An 8,939-nucleotide genomic window follows, 5' to 3' on the forward strand; every position below is an offset into this window, starting at 1 on the left:
TCTTCAGGGAGCGGGCCCCAAGTTGCATGCACTTTCCTGATCTAGGCCACTCAGGGTCAGGTTCTCTGGTACTCCCCAAAGTTACAGATTGAGTTGGGCTTTTTTTTGTTTGGTTGTTACACTTCCCAGTCCTGAACAGCTCAGACAACAAGGTGTTTGGCTAGTGTCCTCTCCGTGGCAGTAAGATCGCCTTATCTCTTCCCCGGTCCCAGCCTCTTGGTTTACTGGGTAACAGTGTGTACCATCTCTGCTGTGTCTTTACTGGGGTACTGATCTGTCGCTGTGGCACTCCTGGTGGATGTCAACTGTCTAGAGTTCCAGGAAGTCTTGGTTAGCAACTGGAAGACTGTTCACAGTTTGATAGGGAATGCTGTCTCTGGGACTGAATTTGCCCCTTTCTTGCTCTGGCTACCACCCTCCTGCCCCCTCCTCCTGCGGTGGATGGGCTGGTCCACATCCGGCACATTCTCCTCTGGTATTTGCTCCGTCCTTTGTTCTGTGAGTGGGCCCGGCAGTATCTCAAGTAAGGGCTTTTCTGGGATAGTCCTCTTTCCCTTTCTCTTCGCAACCCCTCAGATTGCCCTCAGGATATTTGACAGTGGTCCTTATCCTAAGCAATGCAGCCCACTCCTCCCTATTCAGCCTCCTCTTCCTGGTGATGGATGCAAGTGTCTGGGGTAGGCACATTACCTGTGGGTTTTATGTATGTATATATGTCTGTATGTATTGTTTTCCTAGGTGCATTGCCCTCTGAGATTCCAAAACTCCCAACAGACACGCTGGAGAGAGGGTTTCCTGGTGTTTGGAAACTTTTTCCTCTTTAAGATTCCCTTGCCAGAACGGCTCTCCATCGCTAACACTCCTTTTATTTTATATTCTGCCCTACCTCATTTTGAAGAAAATTGGCAGCATTTCTGGGTGCCTGATGTCTTCAAGCCAGTGTTCAGAAATTATTCTGTGAACTTTGTTCAGCGTTCAAATGTTCTTTTGCTGGATTTTTGGGGGAGAAATTGGTCTCCCAGTCCTATTCCTCTGCCATCTTAGGATGACACCCCAGCCCCACCTACTGACTTTAAATTATGCCAAATTGGTTGACATAGAATAGGGAGAGAAGGAAATTCTGGTACATTCCTAAATAGACTACGGGAAGCTCCCCATAATTTTACTGACATTCACCTTAATATTACAGAGGAAGAAATAATTTTAAACATAGATTTCTCACTCATTTTACATCAGATGTCTGCCATTAGTTATGAAAACAGGTATTTAGGCCAAATTAAACCTTAGGAAAACTGTTACAGATATTTCAGATGGTATACTATAGTAGAGAATATGAGGATGAAAATAGAGGTGGGGGGGAATCCAGCAAAAGCCTGAAGCCCCAACAATGTATATTAGAACGGCTCTGAAACAACCTGAGAAAAATAACCAGAGGGACACAGGTGAAAACGGATGGGCTTGCTATTACTGAGGAAAGGAGGGATATTTCAACAAGTTTTCCCCTCAGGCATCCAAGGCACCTCTGGCTCCCTGTATCATCTGCAAAGAACCACACAAGAGAAGAGACTTACCTCTGAGATATAGGCCCCAGTCATCAGACTCTCAAGAGAACTGGGACCACACACATGCCCCCATCTTAATAACATCTGAGGAACACTAGGTATTAAGCACTCTGTGGGGGCTAATCAGTTGATACCTTTTGGAAAGCAGGGCAAGTTTCTCTGTGCTCACTGAAGCCCCATGGTCCACTTTCCTCCTATCCTCTATTATACTAAAGCTATCAGGATGAGTCAAAAGCTATTATGTTCTGTTCAGTTCAGTACAGTAGCTCAGTCATGTCCAAATATTTGTGACCCCATGAATCACAGCATGCCAGGCATCCCTGTCCATCACCAGCACCTGGAGTTCACTCAAACTGATGTCCATCAAGTCAGTGATACCTTCCAGCCATCTCATTCTCTGTCGTCCCCTTCTCCTCCTGCCTTCAATCCCTCCCAGCATCATCAGAGTCTTTTCTAGTGAGCCACCTCTTCACATCAGGTGGTCAAAGGACTGGAGTTTCAACTTTAGCATCAGTCCTTCCAGTGAACACCCAGGACTGATCTCCTTTATAATGCACTGGTTGAATCACCTTGCAGTCCAAGGGACTCTCAAGAGTCTTCTCCAACACCACAGTCCAAAAGCATCAATTTTTGGCAATCAGTTTTCTTCACAGTCCAACTCTCACATTCATAATGACCACTGGAAAAGCCATAGCTTTGACTAGATGGAACTTGGTTGGCAAAGGAATGTCTGTTTTTTTATTATGCTACATAGGTTGGTCATAACTTTCATCCCAAGGAGTAAGTGTCTTTTAATTTCATGGCTGCAATCAGTATCCACAGTGATTTTGGAGCCCCAAAAAATTAAGTCTGACACTGTTTTCCCATCTATTTCCCATAAAGTGATGGGACCAGATCTTAGTTTTCAGAATGTTGAGCTTCAATCCCACCTTTTCACTTTCCTCTTTTACTTTCATCAAGAGGCTTTTTCGTTCCTCTTCACTTTCTGCCATAAGGGTAGTGTCATCTGCCTATCTGAGGTTATTGATATTTCTCCTGGTAATCTTAATTCCAGCTGTGCTTCTTCCAACCCTGAGTTCCTCATGATGTATTCTGCATAGGATTTAAATAAGCAGGGTGCTAATATACAACCTTGATGTATTCCTTTTCCTATTTGGAACGAGTCTGTTTTTCCATGTCCAGTTCTAACTGTTGCTTCCTGACATTAAGATGAAACTAGAACTCTGTGTTATTTCCTCATGGGTTCCTAAAGATGCCAGAGTCTCCTTTATCCCTTTGGGGGGTAAATATGCTGCGCAAGTTCCAGGCCACTGTTTTCATGAATATGGAACCTTTTCTTTTAAAATGAACAATAATGTGAATATTAGGGAGTGGGCTGATGGGAAATGTATGGGTAGAGCACAAATGCTGTTCCTGTTATTACCAACCTCATAAACCACACTCAAAGACCTATTCTCACGTCAAACGTTGTATCCATTACAGCCTGAGTTTAAGGAATGAACAAAATCTTAGTGTACTGACTTCTCATGATGTGAGTGGGATCTTGAACTCTACAATTCAGAGCAACCCTATTTTTAAAGCTGTTGTAACTCAAGGAGTGTCAAAAGTTTTAGGAATACAATATCACTTACCCAACTCCAATCTTCAGGAAAGGTAGATAAAGGGTAATGGCATCATTAAGAGGAATCTACATAAATTAACTCAGGAAACACAAAACTGTTGGTTTAAATGTATCCACACCTTTAGGGAAGGCTCATTCTGCCCCCACCCAAAAAAGGGGATTATCTCAATGATAGACATTATTATGCACAGCTATTGACATAGATCCTAAAGCTTTAGAATTAACTCTGTGATTCAGCTTTCAGCTTTTCAAACTCCTCATCAAGTGAAGGGGGTTCCCCATGGTGGGATTCATCATTTCAAAGAAAGGACTTCAACTCTGTGAATACCTTCAACAACAACAATAATATATGTCACTTTTTCTTGACCTGAGGACATCTAAAATTCCTAAAATGGAGTCATTTAACTATGGACATAATGTAACTCTTAATTTTGATTGTGTTTTAATTTGGTTTAATGACTATTTTATCTTTCATCTCTAACTTTAAAGCTGATTTGTTTCTAACTGTGTGAAAGTTTTTAAGTTACAAGTGAACAGGCTCCTACAATTGCCACAGCCTCTCCAAACTATTATTTGGGGCCTCTGGTCTAGAGACTCTCAATATGACGGTTAGAAGAGATGCTGATGAATTTAGGGATGAAACCCCATCACATCAGGAAGTAGCTATGGAATGAAAATGACACCCTTTTCCCTTGGCAACATAATTCTCCTTAAAAGAAAAGGGGATAATGAGAGAGTTAATTCCTAGGTGGAATGATAAGTCCAGAGACCCTGAGGAGGAGAAAGAATTTGAGGTTCTCGAAGAGGAGATAGAGGCTTGGAATTCTCAAGCAGTAGAAAAGGACAAGCTTTTATATTTTAATTTTTCTCCTATATTTCTTAGTAAGTATTATATAACAACATTGTATCCTGCTTGGGAACAGTTTCGCCTTCTTGAAAAAATTCTGACTAAACTTGATATTAGAATGTATATTACAGGAGTGGGTCTGGTAAGTTCTAATCCTGTTACTTTAAAATGTAAATTGTAGAAGTGGTCTGGTAAACTTTTTTACAACCTTGAGACATTCTTTGGATTTATTGTTATAACAAAATTAAATAGTATATAGCTCTCTTGCTTAGACTAGTCAGGGGCACTCTATGTCCCGATTCTGATGTCTATGTCAGAAGCTTTCTCTGCCCTGTTTCATTCTTGGATAAAATTCTGCTACGCAAAAGCTCATGAGTGATAAAGTGTGGTACCTGTTACTGAGGCAAAATCCTGTTTCTTCAGAGATCAGGACTCTGACACTGTTCACATTAACCTAGTAATTCTCAGTCTTCCCATTGTTCAATTAACTCTGTTTTATTCAGTCACACTGAACTTCCATTCTATGTTCTGTTCTTCTTGGTCTCACTGCCTGTGCATCTGCCATTCTTCTGCTTCCCTTAATTTTTATCTTTTTGTTAATGGTCTTAGAGATATGATTTTAAATCACTCATGAAGTTTTCTTCTGACTTTACAGATTGTTATAAGATTACTATTTTAGTTGAGCTGTTCAATTTTCTTTGATAGATTGTGTTCTCCGATTGGAATTAACTATCATATCCCATATCTATTTTTCCTTCTGACTTTACTCTCCTTGCTTCAGGAGTAGAAGTCTCTATTTAGGGAGTAAAAAAATGTCTGAATAAGGACTTAAGGAATCGACAAGAAACACATATATTAAACAAGTTCATCTTCAGAAAATCTGTATGGAAGCAAGATTCTTAAGATCCTAAACCTCTGAAAAAGTAGTATATAGTTTACAAATTAAAATCACCAACATTGGGTTTCATTCCCTAGAAGAACTAAAAAAATTGTCATCATCTTCTAAGGAAAGCATTTTTTACAATGACTTATGTATTTCAGAGGTGTGTATCAGGGATAGTAAATGTCACAAAGAACATTTTTCATTAACAGAAATTGATGCTTGTGTATGAAAGTTTTTTGCTTTCCTATTTTGGTGAATGATATGTATTTTCTATTCTGTGGTGGGAACGTTTTCCATCAGTTCAGTTCAGTTCAATTCAGTCGCTTGGTCGTGTCCTACTCTCTGCGACGTTTTCCATAACAATCCCTTAAATCAGTGTTCATGATTGCTGTTCATGGGACTTAATGATGAGGATTTTCAGGAGACATGGAATGACAGAAACAAGATAACGCAGTGATAAAGCAAGTATAATCTCAATTGGAAACCAAATTGTACTACACTTTATCTCATCTTTTATTCAGTCATTTGCTTCCATGTTATTCCTGACAAAATTTTACCAATAGAAATGCATTCTTACCTCTCAGATGAGTAGGCTTTCTTTTGACCAAAGCAGTTTTCCAGAATAGAGAGTCTTTTACAGGTTTAGGTGGCCAGGATTTGTAAAGTTGAAGGATACCTAATTTTTAAAGGAACCTTCGTGGTACAATATTAAAGAGAAATAATGTCGTTTTGCCAGAAAGCCACACTGGGTGAGTTCACTTTTTCCTTCTTTCTTTTTTTTTTTTTTTCCTCATTGGTTTTCCTGTTTATTGCATGCCTGAGTCAGAATCTACCTTTGACCTCTGGATCATAGCATTTTACAGGAAGCCACCAATACCAAACTATTACCAGAAAGGGAAAGTGTTAGTGCCTCAAAAATGTCCTATTTTTTGTGACCCCATGAATCACATCATGCCAGGCCTCGTTATCTATCACCTACTCCCAGAGTTCACTCAAAATCATGCCCATAACGTCTGTGATGCCATCCAGGCGTCTCATTTGCTGTCATCCCATTCTCTTCCTGCCCCCAATCCCTCCCAGCATCAGCGTCTTTTACACTGAGTTAGCTTTTCGCATGTGGTGGCCAAAGTATTGGAGTTTCACCTTTAGCATCAGTCCTTCCAGTGAATACACAGGACTTATCTCCTTTAGAATGGACTGGTTGGATCTCCTTGCAGGCCAAGGGACTCTCAAGAGTCTTCTCCAACAGGACAGTTTGAAAGCATCAGTTCTTCTGTGCTCAGCTTTTATTATAGTCAACCCTCATATTCATACATGACTACTGGGAAAAGCATAGCTCTAACCAGATGGACTTTTGTCGGGAATTAATCTCTCTGCTTTTTAATATGCTATTTAGGAAGGTCATAGCTTTTCTTCCAAGGGGCAAGTGTTTTAATTTCACTGATGCAGTCAACATCTGCAGCGATTTGGAGACTAAGGATATAAAGTCTGCCACTGTATCCATTGAATCCCATCTATTTGCCAGGAAGTGATGGGACGAGATAATATACCTTCATTTCTTGAAAGATGAATTTTAAGATAGCCTTTTCACGTTCCTCTTAATCTTTATATCCTCTTTATCTCTTTTGAACTCTCCACTTTAAAAAAATCAAGATTTGGTAGGAAAAATATTAAAAGAAGGGAAGGACAATTCAGGCAAAATGAAGGACATTGACAAGGCACAGAATATGAGAAGAACAAAACATGGAGCTTAAAGGTATCTGAATGACTCGTCATGTGTGGACATGAGCAGTGAGCAGGAATGACATAAATGATTAGAAATGTCTTATCATATAGGTAGTGAAATTCATGAGAAATGCTTAAGTGGAGTAGTATTAGGTTCTGATGCCTCTTCTGTGCAGTTAAGATGTTAATAAACATCTTAATAAACACAGATTTGATGACCCTATCTGCTTTAGTCTTAGAACGCTCTATTTTCAGCTTACGTGGAATTTGTAGTACCAATGGAAAAGGTGTTTCTTGGTGAGTCCGTACTCCAGCACGTACATTAGCTCTAGCTTCATGGCAGTACACTAGTCGTATTTTCTTCTCCCTGAACATTTCTTGTAGGGATAGTATAAAATATGGAATAGATGGTAGGACCTAGTGGGGGATATGTTGAAGCCATCCTTGAAGTATAGCACCAGCAGCCATAGTTCTGCATAGTTCTAGCAGCATGCTACAATATGGATTTATTTTCCTCAGCTATACATTAATTGAATTTGACACCAACCGGCCCTTGCATCACTACCTCATAGTCAGTGATGCTTCTGTGTACACCCAGACCCTCTCTAAACCAGCACCAACCTGTACTTCATACTTTAGTTAAAGATACGAAGACTAATAACATGTCTAATACTTATTGATCTTGTTGTAAACCATGTCCAGGAGGAATAAGTGATTAAACTTATTAATCTGCAACTGGTTCTGCATTCCTATGGTTTCTGTGCCCATTTGGGACTTGCCAATGCCTGATCTCTAGCATCTCCTAAAACAAAGATCAACACTGGATATATTGTCCTATTCCTGGAGCCCTGAGGGATAATCAGTGTCACTATCTCATTGGCCCCTTTATTGCAATCACCAGGGCTACACAAGGTCTGCAGCATTATTAGAGTTAGAAGGAAGTTCTTGGAGGTGAATTCTGGAAATATAAATGAAAATGCAGTAAAGTTACTGAGTCAGATACACAGATTTATGACCCACTTCTTGGCTCTCTACTCCGTCATTTTACCTTTGTCTCCTGCTTGAAATGTTGAAACAGTAAAGGATGGAATGTATTCTGTTTGGGGGCTTAGAGCTAAAAAATGGGACTCAAAACATTGTGAAGTAATCCAGATTGTTAAACATTTCCCTGTTATGCTTAGTTGGTCTCTTCTATATTTTGACTCATCCCAGTCCACAAGCGTGTAAACTTGCCTCTTTCACAAGTGCAACTTTGGAAATGCAGAGACATTGTCTGGAGCCAAGAGCGTATACAGTTTGCTTTATCTTGAAAAAGATGCAATAAAATGCTTGGGTAATGTTTTTCTTCAGCTTTACATGCCTAACTTAATGGAGTAGAGAATGGCAACCCACTCCAGGTTTCGTGCCTGGAAAATCCCATTGACAGAAGGGGCAGGAGGGTTACGCTCATTGCTTTGCAGAGTCACACAGGACAGAACACACACACTTACACATTTACTTGTGTTCAGATACAAATTGTCTTTCTTTTTAATAGGTCTCCATGTGGTGTACCCTGAAGTTAGTAAGCATTTTTCTCTAAATTATCTTTGTGTATTTTTATACACTACTGTTTCTTTTAGAGATGCCGGCCCTGGCAATGCAGATGCGAGATATGCCGGCCCATGGCTGGATGGCATCACCGACTCTGTGGACATGAGTCTGAGTGAACTCTGGGAGTTGGTGTTGGACAGGGAGGCCTGGCGTGCTGTGATTCATGGGGTCACAAAGAGTCGGACACGACTAAGTGACTGAACTGAACTGTTTCTTTTTCTAAAACAAAACATACAAATTACCTCCCTTTTGGCAAGAGGTTTGTTTCCTTTTCTCCACTGATGTTTTGGAATTTCTTTCCTATTAGCAGAAATATGGATTTCTATATTGCTTTGGCTATATGGGATCTGATAAACTGAGATATTGCTTCGTTGATCTGGGAATAATAACCTCGAACAAATTTTCCCTTTTCTAGAGCAATGGAAATCTCTGGAATTGAGAGGAAATGACAACACTGAGACCCATATATATCCCTTCCTTATCTAGGACCAGGCTCCTTAATGATAGACATGATCGGGTCTGTCATATCACTAGAGAGCCACTAGAACTATTTTCTAAGTGTGTGTGGCTGTTTTTTGTCTTTGGCATGCTGTCATGCCTACTTTTATGTCACAAGTTAAAGAGGTTTTAGATTCAACTGTATTCCACAATTCATCCATACAGGAAGGTGAATCTCTATAATATTCTTTCACTCTGAGCCTCTAGACCTTA

The sequence above is a fragment of the Moschus berezovskii genome, chromosome Y (assembly GCF_049115385.1).
Source record: "Moschus berezovskii isolate FMDL1 chromosome Y, NW_MosBer_1.0, whole genome shotgun sequence".
NCBI classification, from domain to species: domain Eukaryota; kingdom Metazoa; phylum Chordata; class Mammalia; order Artiodactyla; family Moschidae; genus Moschus; species Moschus berezovskii.